At 35.1% G+C, this 18,241-nt stretch overlaps 1 non-coding gene across 1 annotated transcript; it reads left to right on the top strand.

The window, feature by feature from the left end:
• Positions 1-9,875: 9,875 nt before the first annotated feature.
• On the top strand, positions 9,876-9,982 carry LOC113868292. Its single transcript, XR_003505313.1, has one exon. It is a non-coding gene; the product is annotated as a small nucleolar RNA R71 (small nucleolar RNA).
• Positions 9,983-18,241: the final 8,259 nt, after the last annotated feature.

Raw genomic sequence — 18,241 nt, 5'->3', positions numbered from 1 at the left:
GAGTAAATCACTTCACATGTCAAGCTAATGACGTTAAAGAAGCGCTCTGTGAGAGGCAACTCACAAGTGAATAAGCAATTTTGTCTTTTCATTATTTCTCCTTTGCATTCTTTCAATTACATTTTTGTCTTCATTTGAGGTGTAATGAGCTAAGCAATTTCTGATATGCTTCAATTTTGTGTGAATAATTTTTTGTGGATGCACAATTTTGTAGGAATTCTAGCAGCAGCACCACTTTGGGCACTCATTCTTGCTAGATGCAATTCATCCTTCATGAAAGTGGCCCCTCTCGTAGGCTATAGTGGCTACTTTGGCTCAAGGTAAGCAACTTCTTCTCTGTAGTTCCCACTTTTAAGAGTGGGAGTGACCACTTTGGCGCCAGGAGCTCAATCATGATGCGCGTGGTTACTATGGGCTTTCAAAGTAACCACGCGCAATTCTCTTTGCAAAGATGCTTCTCTGGAGTTCCCACTTTGGAGAACCAAAGTAGCCACGCGCAATTCTCTTTGCAAAGATGCTTCTCTGGAGTTCCCACTTTGGAGAACCAAAGTAGCCACGCGCAAATGGCATTCCTCACACCCTCACTGTAGTTGTCACTTTCTTGGATGAAAGTGGCTACGCGCAATTTGGAACTAAATTTTAGCTTTTTAGGTGCCCCACGTTACTTGTTTAGAGTAGGCACGTACACCATTTGCACTATTCCCCTTTGGCCCAACCCATAGTAGGCACTAATTCCCTTCAAAGTGAAGACGCTCACTATTTCACACACACTCCTCCCATTCACGACGCATTCACACCGCTCACCACCCAACACGCACCATTTCCACTCCCACCCACTCACACCCACTCACTCCTAAGCCCAAAACGCACCTTCCCTCACCACACCCAAGGCTTCAAACAAGGTAATTCTCTCAATTTCTCTCCATTTATGGTTAGGGTTCATAGACTCCCCAATTTGGGGCTTTTCAATTTTACTTGTTTTTTCTTGAAATTGAGGTGTAATTCTTGTATAATTGAGCATTCTTACTTGAATTAGAGGGGGAGAGGTCACTAAACTACACTCAAAAGGGGCGTATTAATCCCATTCAAGTGAGCATTCCCACTTTTGGCCCCAATAGTGGCCACGCCCATTCTCTCTTTGCCAAAACTCTCATTTGTTGTTTTTGTTATGCTCCCCTCCCTCATTTTTATGCTCTAAACATGCCAATAGTGCTTTTAAACTTCTTGTTCATGTGTGTTAATGCCTAAATTTGGTTCGTGCCTATTTCCATTTAGTTTCGGCCCCTCCATTTTGCTGTTTTGCTTTTCAATCCCATGCCATTTTACTTTTGCTGCACTTGATTCTCATGCATATTACAAAATTAACCATAATTGTTGCTCTTTCTGGGTGTTGAACATGCTTTTCGTGACTTTAATTTCACTAATTGCTGCATTATGATCCTTGAGTTTCAAAGCTTTAATAGTCATATTCTACTATCCATTGGATTGCTATACATAGTGTACGTATGTCACACCATTCTTTGTGCTTAATTGCTCTTGTCTATACCATTTGAGCTCTATGTTTGTAGGCTATGATTGAAATTCATTGCCCTCTGGGTCATATGTAGCACTACACACCCTATTGTGCACAAATCACTTAAGATGATATCAAATTATTTTGCAGCCCCTGCACTATTCATTCACATATTCTCTCTTCTCTGCAGATAATGTCGGGCAATCCTCGAAGGAACACACCTAGAACCAAGAGGAGTAGGACAGCTGAAGCCTCTTCATCACAACCCCCTCCTACTCATGACCCAAGGTTTAGGTCCCCAGAGCATGAACAATATTTCAAAGAGAACATCCTGAGGCGCCAGATCGTCCAGGACAGGAATTTTGAAATCCAGCAGGGGACATTTCCACAGTTTCAGGAGGAGATAGACAGACGTGGCTGGGGACTTTTCACTTCTTGTGCAGGCAATGGGTGGAAGGACATCACCCAGGAGTTCTATGCTAATGCCCTGCACCTGGAAGATGACATTTACCCCCCCAAGCACACCATGGTCAGGGGTAAGCAAGTTAGTTTCACTCCAGCCACCATCCAGAGGGTTTTAAACATCCCTCCTCTGCAGAAGCAACCTGACCAATTGGATTTCACTGCATTCTCCAAACAAAAGGAAAAGGATTACCAGCCTATACTTCAAGCAATCTGTATTGAAGGAGAAAATTGGGAATTTGATTGTAAAATGCAGCCCAAGAATCTGACCACTAAACACCTTCTCCCTCCTGCCAAGGTGTGGAGTATCTTTGTTGTCAGCTCATTCATGCCAGTCATCCACACCTCCACCATTGCAGTAAAGAGGGCAGAACTCCTCTATGCTATTCTCACTGGCATGCCCATCCATGTTGGGGAGGTCATCAGCAGAGCCATGCTGGAAGTCCTTAAAAGGAGCAGAGATTCTTTAGCTTTTCCCTCTCTAATCACTATGTTGTGCCAGGATGCAGGTGTTGATTTTGGAGACTACCAGCAGCGAATTAGAGCACTTCCTCCCATTTCCACTGCCTTGGTAAAGGACCTATTTAAGCCAAAGAAGTCTTCAGACCCCGGTCTCACCTTGCCACCCGAATACAAGAAGGAAACCCCTGCAACAATCAAGGAGCAGCTGCAGCAAATAGCACAGAGGCAGTCTGCCATCCACTCTGGTCAAACCAGCATGCTCCTCCTCATGGAGACTATGATGCTGAACATTGGCAAGAAGATGGGGATGACTTCAGACCAGATATATCAGGCCCACCGTTTCCCTGCCCCTTTCCTCCGAGCTGCTGTTCAGAATGACTTGCCCCCATTCAATCCCAATGCTCCCAGAGATGTCCACAACTCCAGTTCCTCAGAGGAAGCAGAAGAAGTAGAAGAAGATGAAGGCGCCACCTCATCCACCTCTGATGAAGATGCCATTTAGTCCACTTTTCGTGTTTTCTTTTATTTCTCTGCTTGTACTTATTTTCCTTTATTTTCCCAAGTAATTAGGAACCACTTGTCCTTTTATTGTCTTTCTGTTCCTGCTTTTATGTTATTTTCCTTCAAACAGTTATGTTACCTCCCTTTTCGTTCTTTTTCTGAACTCTTGTTATCATTGTGCAGAGATGCCCTCAGTTCCATCAAGAGGAGCATCATTTTACCCTGAACTTTGAATACATCATCTATAAAAGGGGGGTGAACTCTTTGTCTCTATTTTGCATTTATTTGTAGCTTACTTTTTCTGCACCGTACTAGATAAAATACAAAAATATTTTCCTTATTTCATTTCTTCTAGTTTCCTTTTAATTTACTCCCCTGTTTTATAATTTTGCTTTTATGCTTTGATTGCATTTTCCATCCATCCCATACTCATTCTCATTTTTGTACATATTTTCGTTCCTAACATTTTGAACATATTTTCTTGCCGGGTGAATTGTGCTCTCATTTTGCAAGTCATTATCACTTTTACCATGGTAGTGAATTGGGCCTCTTACTTTTTTTTTTCTGTGTGCATATTACATGTATTGTTGCATTCATCCTCTAGAACTTGCCTTGTTTCTTAATTCAATATGCATTGTGCAATTTTCCATCTAGATGATTGAGGCCTTCTTTGCACATACCCTTCCCCCCACCCTTGCACTTCACTTCCCTGTTCCCCACTTCTTGCTTTTTCCAAACTTAGTCAACAAATTTACTTCCCTTTTCCTTAATAGAGGTATTTCTTTTGAGTTGCCTCAAGATTGAGTGCAAGAAACTAAGTTTGGGGTGTTGATTATGCTTGTAGTTGCTTGAGGACAAGCAATGTCTTAAGTTTGGGGTGGTGGACAGCATACATGTTCATAATACATGTCAAAAAAAAAAAAAAAATAATTCTCAAAGTCCTTAATATCACAAAAATATGAATGAATGAAAAAGGAGAAAAGAAAGAAAGAAAAATATAGCAAGGCATTTGAGTTGAAAAAGGATCTCCATATAAGGCAAATAAAAAAAAAAAAAAAATTAATGTGGTGAAAGAATGCTTCAACCTCTTAAGCTACATCATTTAAGGCATTCCACTCTAGTTGTTGCACTAAATCACTCAAAAGAACTCCCTCCTCTTGAGTACCCACTTGATCTTGTCACCCTCCTTGGTTAAAATTTGAGCCTATCCTAACCCCATTTGTGACCAACAAAGCCCTCATGATAGGTGGTTCGTTGTATCTAGGCAAGGGAGATCGAGAATATGGGCAAGCCTATGGTAGGGTGAGGCTAAATGCATGGATTGAGGGAAAACACTTAGCCTGAAATGTTGTTGAGTGATGAGTGAAACACCACCTTGTGAGATGGATAGTTTCTTTGCATTATGAGAGTCACATGAAACCTTGCTTGATTATTTTGTTTCAATTTAGTGGGACTTTGCATGGAATATTTGACATGAATATGATTCCTCTGTTGAATGAGTCTATGGTTGTGAAGATGTTGGAATTGCTAATTAAAGCATGAAGTTGAAATGAAAATTTCTAAAATTTTCTTTGGACAAATTCAACCCTCTTCATTTGAATTGTTTGAATTTTGATTTGCTTGAGGACAAGCAAAAGTTTAAGTTTGGGGTTGTGATGAATCCAATTTTTATTATATTTTTACTTGCCTTTTTTATGCTTCTGGATAGAAAAAATGGACTTAGATAGTGAAAATAATATAGAAATCACATTTTGAATAAATATCATAGGTTTATTAATTTTTGGTTAATTTGCATTTAATTACATAGATATAGATTGCAATTTTAATTATCTTGATGATTTTGCAGAATGCCCAAGTCAAATTTGAGAAATCTTGGTCCTTAGATGAAAGTTGCCCCCAAAGTAGCTACCTTGAGGAGTAAAAGTGGCAACTACAGCAAGCATGGCATTAAAGGTTCCAAAGTAGCCACTTTCAAGCCCAAAAGTGGCAACTCCAGAAGCTCCAGGAACGCCAATCTTGAAGCATGATGCGCGTGGTTACTATGGGCTCTCATAGTAGCTACGCGCATCCAAAGTAGTTACTTTGAAGACCAAAAGTGGCAACTTCAGAAGCTCCTGGACGCTGATTTTGAAGCCTTCCTGCGCGTGGTTACTATGGGCTCTCATAGTAGCTACGCCCATCCAAAGTAGCTACTTTCAGCACAAATAGTGGTAACTCCAGAGAAGCGGCATTCCTTCCATCCTGCGCGTGGACACTTTCAAGGCCCAAAGTGGACACTTTCAAAGGCAAAAGTGGACACTTTGGTGACATGTCATCCACTATAAATAGATTTTAGGAATTAGGGTACGAGACTTTTGACACTTTACACATTTTTCCTTTGCCAAATTGGGATAATTGCTTACGACATTGGAGTCTTGGGTGACAGCCAAGGGTCCTCTATAGGTTTTAATTTCCAATTTCTCTTTTGATTTTTGTTGAATTTGCATTAATGATGTTTACGTTCTTGCATTTCTTTCTCTCTTTTGTGAAGCCCATCCACATGGAGGGCTAAACTTCCTTGTAATTCCTAGTCAATGCACATGAATCTTGAATTCTTGGAATTAATTGCAATACAAATCTTTCTTTCCTTGAATTTATTAACCCCAATCTCTGAATGAAATGGAATTTGCATGAAGGGAACATTGCTTAATGAACCCTAATTTACCTAACGAAATTCTAATTCAAAATTGCTTAATTTTGGTTAATCCTTGAGGTTGCTTAATCTTAGGGATAGAGATTGGAGCCCATTAAGATGCTTAATTTTAATTGGGATGTTAAAGTTAGTCTTCGCTTGTTAGATTAACTTAATTTAAGGGAAAGAAAAGGGGATTATTGAATCATTTGGAAGAATAATGATAGAACTCATTGCTTGACTAGGGATTACTCATTTTAATTGATTGAATTTCATTAAATTTACATTTCGTTCTTGATTAAAACCCGGAATTTGACAAACTCCCCCCAATTTATTTGCTTTAAAATACATGTTTACACTTGTTCGATGTATGTTCCCAACCAAAAATTCCTTGGAGACGACCTAGGATAACACCCTAGTACTGCATTCATTTCTTTGCATATTTGATGAGGATTAACGACAATCTTTTGCATGACGAGTAGCTCAAATATCGTTTCATCAGTAGTAACCTTGTGTTTTACATTATACTTTGCTAAAACTGATTCAAGATGCTTGTTGCAGAAATGAGCACCTCCATCACTTATTAAAAATATGGGCACTCCAAATCTAGCAAAGATATTCCTTTTTATAAAAGAAATTACCACCTTGGCTTCATTTGTCCTTGTTGGAATGGCTTCCACCCACTTAGAAACATAATCAACTGCCACAAGAATATATTCACGAGAGAAAGATGTGGGAAAAGGTCCCATGAAATCAATCTCCCATACATCAAATAATTTCACTTTTAAAATATTTGTCAAAGGCAATTCATGTTTCCTAGAGATGTTGCCTGTCCTTTGGCACTTATCACAACTCTTAACATAATTTTTTGGCATCTTTAAAAAGTGTAGGCCAGAAAATTCCTACTTGCAAAACTTTTGCAGCAGTTCTTGAACTCCCATGGTGGCCTCCATAATCTGAATTATGACAATGCCATAATATCTCAGCTTGTTCTTTTTGTGGGATACATCTTCTAAGTAGACCATCCTCCCCAATTTTGAATAGATAAAGGTCTTCCCACACATAAAATTTGCTGTCATGTAAAAATTTCTTTCTTTGTTGCCAAGCAAATTTCTTTGGAATGAGTTGAGTGACCTTAAAGTTTGCATTATCAGCAAACCAAGGCAGATCTTCCACAGCAAGTAGTCTTTCATTTGGAAATTCTTCATTAATGTCCAAGGAATTAGAGGTTAAATTGTCCAATGGAAGCCTGGACAGATGATCAGCTACCCCATTTTCCTTTCCCTTTTTATCTCTAATTTCCAATTCAAACTCCTGCAGCAGCAGAATCCGTCTCAATAATCTTGGCTTGGTATCCTGTTTGGACAATAAATATTTGAGTGCAGAATGGTCAGTATAGACTATGACTTTAGATCCCATCAAATATGATCTAAATTTATCAAAAGCAAACACAATAGCAAGGAGTTCCTTTTCAGTAGTTGTGTAATTTACTTGTGCAAAATTTAAGACTTTGCTAGAATAGTAAATGACATGCAATTTCCTATCCTTTGTCTGTCCTAAAACAGCACCTACTGCACTATCACTTGCATCACACATTAATTCAAAAGGTAAATTCCAATCAGGTTTTGCAAGAATAGGTGCAGAGATAAGTTTTTCTTTCAAAACAGAAAATGCATGCAAACAAGAATCATCAAATACAAATGGACAAATTGGTGGAGGCAGTTTACTAATAACTTCTGTTTTTGCTTAATCCACCTCCATTCCTTTTTTTGAAATTCTATGGCCAAGGACTATTCCTTCTTGGACCATGAAATGACACTTTTCCCAATTTAAAACAAGGTTAGTATCTTGACATCTCTGCAAAACAATGGACAAATTAGCTAAATAATTATCAAAAGAATTGCCAAAAATAGAGAAATCATCGATAAACACTTCAATAATTTTCTCTACTAAATCAGAAAAAATGGACGGCATACACCTTTGAAAAGTAGCGGGAGCAATGCACAATCTAAATGGCATTCTTCTATATGCAAAAACTCCAAATGGACTTGTAAATGAAGTCTTCTCTTGATCCATAGGGTCCACCGCTATTTGATTGTAGCCGGAATATCCATCAAGAAAACAATAATATGCATGTCTAGCTAGTCTTTCCAACATTTGATCAGCAAATGGCAATAGAAAGTGATCTTTTCTAGTTGCATCATTCAATTTTCTATAGTCCATACACATGCGCCAGCCCGTTACAGTCCTAAAAGGAATTAATTCATTCTTTTCATTAGGCACAACTGTCATCCCTCCTTTTTTAGGGACAACTTGGACTGGACTAGGAAAGAGTATCTCAAGTGAGAAGGTAACTGTTTCAGCTCTAGTTTCTCAGTCTTCTTTTCCTTCATTTCATTTTTTAGTTCTTCCTTTATTGGATTTTTTGAAAAAGGAACAATTGGCAAAGTGACCAGCTGCATGATTCCCTGCAACTATTGTTTCCTTTAACAATGAGATTTCATCAGCATTATCAATAAAATGAGGGAAAATAATAGAATCTAGAATATCAACCCTCATACAAGTAACATCATCATTGGGATGTTTGAGTGCCTCAAATACATTAAAAATAACCTTTTCATCCTGCACTCTCAACATAAGTTCTCCCTTTTGAACATCAATTAAAGCTCTTCCTGTAGCTAAGAATGGTCTGCCAAAATTAAAAGAATGTCGGCATCCACTTTCATGTCCAAAATTACAAAATCTGTAGGAAAAATAAATTTGTCAATCTTAACTAGCAGATCCTCTACAACACCATAGGGATATGTATAAGATCTGTCCGCAAGTTGTAATGTTATGCTAGTAGGCTTGACTTCTTCTATTCCAAGTCTCTTCATGATAGCAAGAGGCATGAGATTGATGCTGGCCCCAAGATCACATAAAACTTTCCCCATGATGCAATTTCCAATAGAACATGGAATGCTAAAAGAACCTGGATCCTTTAATTTTTGAGGGAGCTTCCTTTGTAAAATAGCACTGTATTCTTCAGTCAAAGGGACTGTTTTATCATTCTCAAGCTTTCTTTTCTTAGATAAAAGCTCCTTCATGAATTTAGCATAGAAAGGCATTTGCTCAAGTGCTTCAGCAAATTGAATATTTATTTGATGTTTCTTGAAGACATCTAGAAACCTCTCAAATTGTTTTTCTTGTTTTGGATTGGGCATTCTTTGAGGGTAAGGAAGTCTCTTGTATTTCTCCTCATCAATAGGTTGATTAGCTTCCTCAAGTATTTGCCTCTTTGTCTTCCTTACAGCCCTTGGAGAACTCTCTTTTTCTGAATTTTATCATTTTAGCAAGGTAAAATTTCCTTCATCTAGATCAGATTTTAATTTCTCCTTTGTAGCAGAATTATTTCCTCTTTTTTCGACAGGTTTGGGACTCCCCACAACAGCTCCACTCCTAGTCATTACAGCTTGACATTGTTCTTTTATATTTACAACTGTATTGCTAGGAAATCTCCCCTCTTCTCTGCTGGATAATTGTTCAGCCAACTGTCTAATTTGAGTTTCAAGCTTCTTCATGGAAGATTCTTGATTCTTGAAGCTTGTTTGGGTTACTTTCATAAATTGCAGCATGGTTTCCTCCATCTCATTCAACCTTTCAGTCATAGGCTTGGAGAATTTTTGATTCCTTTGAGGTTGAGTGGCTGGATTCCCTTGAAAATAGGATTATTGTGCTGCTGGACCTGCACCAAAAAAAGGTAAAGCAGAATTAAAATTCTTTGTAGCAGAATATTGAGTATTCCAATTAGAGTACTGCTGATTTCTGTTATTAGGATACTGAAAACCAGGTGGAAATGAAGGTTGTTGTCTCTGAAAATTTTCCATATAATTAATTTGCTCTTGAGGTTCATTGTTAGATGCATCACATGATCCATTAGCATGATTTCCTCCACAAAAATCACAAGTTAGTTGAGTATTCTGAATTGGAGCAGCCTGTAAGTTGCTTATTTGCTAAGTTAGTGCAGCGATTTGTTCTAAAAACATTTGACTTTGCAGCTGGTTTTGTGCAAGAAAAGTCTCAAGAATTTTGGCTTCATATCCTTCACTCCTTGTAAAGTGTCTCGAATTAGAATTTTGATACATAGATGAAGCCATCATCTCTATAATTCATTGAGTTTCTTCCAATGACTTAGTATTCAATGATCTTCCCGCAGCTGCATCAATCATGGTTCTAGTGGCTGGACTCATTCCATTTGAGAAAGTTTCCAACTGCATCCATTCCGGTATGCGATGGTGTGGACATTTCCTCAATAATTCTTTATACCTCTCCCAAGCTTCATATAACGATTCATTCTCTTGCTGCATGAATGATGTAATTTCTCCTCTTAGTTTGGCAGCTTTAGATGGTGGAAAATACTTGGTAAGAAATTTATTAACAAGGTCTACCCAAGTGGTCATGCTTCCTTGTGGTTGAGCTTGCAACCATATTTAGCTTTATCTCTTAATGAAAATGGAAATAGTCTCAATCTAATTACATCCTCGCTAACTCCATTCATCCTTATTGTATCACAAAGCTGCAAAAAGTTAGAGATATGTAAGTTAGGATCATCCGAAATTGAACAAAAAATTGATCTTGCTGAAGTAAATGAAGTAAAGCTGGTTTTATTTCAAAATGGTTGGCTTGTATGGTAGGTCCAACTATAGAGGAGTTGTATCCATGCATGTTAGGCACTGCATAATCCCCTAAAGTTCTCATCATGTTCTATTCAACCATTATCTTATCTTGAGGCGTTGGTGGTGTAGGAGAAGGAATTTGAAGTTCTTCCGATTTAGGAGTAGAATGTGTAGATTCCAATTCTTATTCTTTCTTTGCTGAATTTTTTTCTATTAATTCGTTTCTCAGTCTCCTTAATGTTCTGTCTATGTCCGGATCAAATACAAAAGCAGTCTTGTTTTTATTTTTTCCACGCATATAACACTAGAAAAACTGAACACAACAGAAACACTAAAAGAAAATGATGAAAATACAGAACAATATAGTGTAGAAAATTTACTAGCAGAATATCCTATGAAAATTTAAGAAAGAAACATAACATCTAAACATGTAAATACACAAAATACAGTGACACAGAAATTATACAAAATTGGACAGCAAAGGTGTACAGGAAAACTAGCAGAAAATGTAATACAAAATTCAATGTATAAAAATAAAATTTTCAAAAAGAAAACAGAGAACAAATAGCTCAATCTAGTTGTCTACTTGCTACTAATGATATTGAAAATAAAGATCCCTGGCAACGGCGCCAAAAACTTGTCACATAATTGGAGAACTAACTAGCAAGTGTACTAGGTAGTTGTAGCAAGTACGAAAATTTGGAATTCAATATGAGCCCCAAGTATCGTCCACAAGGATCTTATTTCAATTACCACTTCACAATTTAACAATTAGTTCAGCAAAACAATTATTGAGAGGTTTGTAACATGTGAAAGTAAGAAATAAAGACAATAAAAGGTAATAAACTTGCTGTAAAAACAGAATACGAATTTGTATTAAGAATGCTATATGGAAAATAGTTAGGAATCACTTCACCAGATTTTCAATTGCAATGTAATCATGTTCTGAACTCTTGAGAATTTTAATTGATTAATAATTAATTTCACTTCTTTAACCAAAGGACAATTCCTTGCCTCATTGATCCTAATATCTAATTAAATCTCCCTAATCCCTTAAGTAAAATTTAATCAAATACTGCATTAAGTTCTGAAAATTATAGGATTACTAGATCATGATACTTATTCCTAAGATCTCAATAACCTAGGCATATGATTCAGATATGAGAAATAAACTCAATTTTCATTGATGAAAATTCCTCTAATTTTAATTGAATGAAGGATTAGTTCACAACTACATTAAGAACAGAATCACATACTCAATTCAATTAAAATCTCAAGATTCAATCCACAATTACATCACAATATGAAATCTGGATCCATAGATCCATAACCAAAAAGGTTTAGAACAACATTACAATGGAGAAAGGAGAAGTAAGAGAAGAAGAAGACAAGAAGCAGAAGAACAACTTCAAAGACCCAATCTTCACTCTGATTCCTCTAGAAATAAAGCTTGAAAGTCATTCCCAATCTCTCTCTCTAACTTCCCTTGGAAGTTAAAACAGTTACAAAGTGAAAAATAACAAAAATGAACCAAAGTCCCATTTTTTGAACCTTTAACTTCTATTTATATGGTTTTTCCTACCTTTTTCCTTTCTACACATTAATCTCTGAGAAATCTAGCATCAAAGGTCTTCTGGAAGCTTCTAAAACTGATTTAATAACTCCAATCGTCCGAAGTTGACACTTAAAAGTGATATTTAAAATTCTGTTATTTTTGCGTAGCTACTTTGAGCACTTGAAGTGGCTACGCGCTGACAACGTAGCTACTCTGGGCACTTGAAGTAGCTACGCGCACTGTGCAGTTCTGAATTAGCCTTGGGCGTAACTACTCTGAATGCTTGAAGTGGCTACGCGCTTTGCGTAGCTACTCTAGGCACTTAAAGTGGCTACACACTCAATTGTGTAGCTACTTTGAACACTTGAAGTAGCTACTTTCTTGATATTCATGAATTTCCTTCTTCAAAGTGTTCACTCTATGTACTCAGAGTGATTATGCCCTTCATATAACACTTGATTCTTCATCTTTTAAGCTTAATTCCTTTACTTTCTTCACTTCAACCTTCAACCTTCAACTCAAATTCTGAGCTCAAGCTTCTGCACAAGGATTAAGTCACTTTTAAGTCAAATTTTTCAAGAATTGGACTAAAAATCTTAAAATGAAAACTATTTACACAATTATGAATATTAATGCAATGTTTATGATATTTTCAAGTTTGCTTAGCACTTTACTACTTATTTATTAACAAAATTATACTAAAAATTATGGTAAAATGTGGATTTATTAATGGCATGCGCAATATCTTGCATCGTATTCATAAAATTAGTCTGGTCCTCTTGATCAGGTACAATTCGTGGTCTACCTCGCTCTCCCGAAACCATTAAGTTTTGAACACACAAAACAAAAGTCATTGAGTTAATCAGGCTCAACACTAAGTTTAGTGTGCTAGTAAATAATAGCTCACATGGACAGACACCTCTTACAAATGCACTTCTAGAATTTAACCATAATCCAGTGCATTAAATCTAAAAGTTAAAGAATATATACGAAGCATAGTCAATCCAATCCTCAGACCCTTGCTAGGATAACCAGGTTCTGATACCAAATTTGTAACACCCTACTGAATTTAGTTTATGCTTAAGTCATAATTACTAAATACAGTAGTTCCATTACAGTAATAAAAATTTTATTTATTCTGCTCATTCATTTCGTGTTGATTTAGTAGTAATTATCAGATGTATAAAAGAGTGAGACGTTATAATAACAAAAATAAAAGAAAATTGAATATGGAATAACCTAAATAAACATAGTAATTAATTTAACTCATACATTTTACAGAAAGACAACTATACATATTTATATATATATAGGACACCATGTTATTTACATATAATCAGGAATACATATAAGGACCACTACATACAAAAAGATTAGTGGCTCAATGTCATCAAAGTGCAGTCCTAATAAGTTCTCACCGGACAATTTAGAACCAAGGTTAGTGTCCTACAACTACTATCGTGGCCCACTGCACATTCGGGAACTCAGTGTCCTACAACTAAGTAGGATGAGAATTTTGAAAATTCTCAGTAGGGCTGTGTATTTCTATGTGACATCGCTTTTATTCTCAGTTGCTTCGATTTTTATTTAAATAAAAGATTGTTAAACCAATAAGGAAAATTTTCAATTATGCTTATTGAAAACATGGCCTGAAACAAAGTAAATTTTATGTTTAACAGTTGTAATACACAAGATCATAATGATTATGATACACATATACAAGAAATTAAATAAATAATTAAAGGACTCAACATGAATCATACATGTGACATAACAGTACTTAAAGTTGTAATTGAAAGCAACATTGAAATGCATTAATATTAATTAAAATACTTTCAAGTACTTAATTCTCATATATGTTTCTATCCTTGGTCCCCTGAGAGTTCTTGGCCATAAGACTCCTGGGTAATAGTCTGCTTATCAAGATTGAGCTCGTTCATATATAGGATTTGTCAGGTTTACTTTTCCTAATGCTCCCACCGACTGGCCCAAGTGATATAGGACTTTCTTATAACTTTCAATAATCTTAAACTTTCATAACTTTCATATTGTATCTCACATATATCTTTGAAATTTTACAATTTATCCATAATTCTTACAAAATATGTGTAGCATAACATATCATATTTGTTTTTCAATGAATTGTGCCAGCTAACAAACAATCATTCACATATCATAGCAAATAAATAAATAAATAAACAAAACCTTTAAATTCATAATTCTTTCCTTAAAGCGATAAATTTTGCCTTGTTTTATTTTTACTACGTTTATTGTTATATGAATTCAATATACCTGAATTTTTTTAAATGTTGAAGCCCTATTTGTCTATTTTCTAACCAAATTGGTCCCATTCAGTTTTGACAAATACAGCTCAAGATTTTTGCTTTCTACTATGACCTCTTCTGTGATTAGTTAGAACAGCACTCAGAAATGTTAAAATCCACCAAAATTCGAATTCTAAGTGTATGACTATGAAATTCATGTCATTTTAAATTTAAGAAATCAAATTTCAATATCCAAAAAGTTTCATTTCATTTGGTTAAATAGAATTCAAGCTATAAGGTTCTAAAGTTGGTTATTATAGGTTGCTCTGTTTCTGACTCAATAGCACTAGGGGTAACTTCGGAAAAATTCTGGGAACTGCTCAAAACGAATTGGACTGTGAAATTGTTATGGTAGAAACTATTATATCTTAGATTTTTAAAAAAATTTGTTTCACCTCAATCCAAGTTATGTGGAACGAGTTATGTCTTACGCAAACTTACCTGGCCAAAATCAAAATATGAAACTTAACCCAAACTTCAAAAATTCATAACTAATTCTATACTAATCCAATTGCTTAATAATTTATATGTATAGAAAGATCTGGATGTATATTCTAAGTTAAAAATATTTTAAAAATATTTAAAATATTATTTGTACGGAAACCCTAGAAAATTCTATTTTTAGACTTGCTGTTTTCTTTCTCTTCTTTGTTTTTCTATTTGATCTACCTTCAAACTAACCCAAACCATCATTAATCCAACTATACATCATAAAAACACCACATATATCATGTATTAAAAGATTTAAAACATGAAATAAATAGGCACACACATCCATATAAGCATATTAACATAGATAGAACCCTACCTCCTTTGAGCACCAATTTGATTCCAAAGATGTTTCTAAGTTGCAAGTGTAGGTGAGCTTGAGAGAAAAGCTTATGGAGGTAAGAAAAGCAGAAAGATGGAGAAGAGAATGAGGGAGAACTGATCAATTTTATAAAGCGATGAGGGAAAGCAAAATATCTAAGTGGCCATGATGAATGGAGTTACTTGACAAATTTTGATTGGTTCACAAATTTTGTGGTCTCAAATGAGCCATAAAGTGGATTATGAACCATTGAATCAAGGTGTGGTGGATGGCTTCTCCACCGTTGGATCTAGGGTAAATAATATTATTTTATTCTGATAATTTAAATTACTGAAACTATACCAGTCTCTCTCCTAAGAGAAAATTCTACTATAAATTTTTAATTCTAGTCTACCTAATTAACATAGATTTGAATTCTAATAAATATTCAATTAATGTCTTATTAACCTTATTCATGTAAATTAATTGAGAAAATCAATTAATAGCATAAAACAGACATTTAAAATTTTAGACGTTACATTATCAATCATAACGTGTAAAAAAAAACACAAAATGTTGACATGATCTGCCTACTTGAAGCCATGATGTTTATCCATTGGTATGGTAAATGTCATGTTAACACGTCTATATTCTTTTGTTATATTTTTTATTCAGGAATAAACAAGTACAAAAGGAAAGAAGTTTGTATCCTAAATGATCACAAATGAAAGATAGAGCAATAGTAGTTTTGGTTTCTACAACCAAGAGCTCTTAAATTAACCATTGTTATATATATATATTATAGAAATAACTCCTAAATCAAATCAATTCAACAAATTAGATTAAGTAAAAGAATGCTATATTTTATTCATTACAAAGGTACTTAAAGAAAAGTAAAACCTTCTCCAAATTTGATGCGTAAAATTTTAAAAGCTACATATCATCACAAAATCCAAAAACTTCTGCATATTTTCATTATTTTCATAGATGGTAATGCTCATGTGGTAAATTTAAATATGTGAAATAACATAGAGTTAGCTTATATATTAACTAAATAGTACCAATAATTAACAAACAAATGGATTAGTTTAGACATGTTCTATTCCGCATCTCTCATATTTAATGTAGCATAGACTGATGACATTGGCTACATTCACAACCATTGCATGTTAATAATGTTAGATAAGGGTAGCTTTTCTTCATTATTGATGATCGAATTGATTTGTCATTATGTTTAAAAGATTTGTTGCAAATCCTCATCAAAATTTAAACAACTTAATGTAGTACTAGGTTTACCCTAGATTGTCTCCCGTGAACATTAGCTATTAATCTTCATTAAACATGATGAAGGCATTAACCGAACAAACAATTAAAATGGGGGGTTTTGTGGTTTCAAATCAATATAAAGAACAACAATCAAACAAGTTTAATTAATTAAAACAATAGAAAGTAGCAATCCTTGGTTCACTCACATAGATTCTATCCTCATTCCACTCAAGATTTAACACTCATCCTCTCTCCCATGAATTAGGTTAATTTAACAAGCAAAAATCAACCTTATAGTCCTAACAAAATTACGCAATTTGTTAGGCTCTAATCCCTCATCCCAAGATTACACAACCTTGGAATTAAACATAGGATTAAGCAATCTCTAGTTTAGAATCTCCTTAAAACGAATTAGGGTTAATTAAGCAATATCCCCCTCATTCACCATTAATTCAATTCGAGAGACAAGGAAGAAGTAATTCATGTAAAGAAAGGAGTTATATTATCATTAAAATCAAGGAACTCAAGAATCCATGTGAACTCACCAAGGATTACACAAAATTTAGCCCTCCATGGAAATGGGGGTCAAAAACGCAAGTTGGAAATGTAAAAAACTCATTGGCACTAATGTAAAAGCAAGGGAAATGAGAAACCAAACCCTAGGTTGGACCCTTAGCTGTCACCCAAGGTTGCCCTAAGCTCTGGAAAATCATCCTAATTTAGTAAGGAAGAGAAAAGGTATGAAAAATGTAAGAAGTCCGCACCCTAATTTGGTAAAAATCTATTTATACTAAGGTAGGCGCCCTCCAAAGTGATCACTATGAATCTTCAGAGTAAACACGCGCAACATCAGCGAATTCTGGGCTCTCTGGAGTGATCACTTTGAACTTAGAAAGTGTTTACGCGCAGCTCCTGAAATTATGCACTCTCTGGAGTGATCACTTTCAACTTTAAAAGTGATTACGCGCAGCTTAGTGGATTCTGAGCTCTTTGGAGTGATTATTTTCAAAGTTGAAAGTGATCACTTTGGTCCCTTTGCTGAAAGTAGCTTGCTATAGTGGTTACTATCAATCTTCAAAGTAGTTACTTTCACCTCAAATTCCTCAAAATCCTATAATTCTTCAAAATAGGCTTAGGGATTCCTGTCACATTATTCAAATGATTAAAACATGTAAAATAAACTATCTAAATCAATGTAAATTAACCAAAAACTAAGAGACCTATATTATTTAGCCTAATTGGAATGTTCATCTTATTTACACTATCTAAGTCTATTCTTTTCTATAAAAAGTAATAAATTTTGTATAAAAATTTAGTAAAATGCGGATTCATCAATTATCAAGCACTAAATCTGCTTACTCAAAATTTATGAACATCAAGTGCATCATTTTAGTCCTACCCAGTCAATGCATCCATTGTGACACCTTAATTTAATTTCCTAAAATAAATTAATTTCGCAATAAGTGGGAATAAATAAAATTTCATTCAATTAGTTCCCAATGTCAGGCTTGTAATCTATTATTAAATAATCTATAATATTTTATACTTGTTAAATGCTAATTGAAGGATTATTTGGTATTGGAATAGATTTAGATGGAGTTTAAAATTATTTAAAAAAAAAAAAAGTGAACAGTGACGTCATCAGTGATGTCACCTTGATGTCACATAAGCGTATAGTACGTGTACAGTACTCATGCACAGTATTTCTAGCGTGAATAGTATCCTAAACAGTGTTTTCGGCGTGAATAGTAAGGTGATGAACAGTGTTTTGGCATGAATAGTGTCCTGAACAGTGTTTCTGGCGTGAACAGTAAGACAGTGAACAATGTTTCCGGCAGTGAATAGTAAATTCCAAAAATTTTCTATAAAAAAGGGGTTCACACGAAATTTTTATTTTTCACTCCTATCCAAGGTTCTTAAAGGTTCCAAGGCCATATACTAACATTTTGTCTCATATTAAACCCTCCTAAACTTACATTTCTCTCAAGATCTGTGATTTTGCATCTGTTCTAAGGGATCTGAAGTAAGTTTCTTTAAGTTTG

This window comes from Abrus precatorius, unplaced genomic scaffold (assembly GCF_003935025.1).
Source record: "Abrus precatorius isolate BTA unplaced genomic scaffold, Abrus_2018 Scaffold5, whole genome shotgun sequence".
NCBI classification, from domain to species: domain Eukaryota; kingdom Viridiplantae; phylum Streptophyta; class Magnoliopsida; order Fabales; family Fabaceae; genus Abrus; species Abrus precatorius.
The sequence above is the reverse complement of the archived record's forward strand: the minus strand, read 5'-3'. Positions and strand labels throughout refer to the sequence as shown.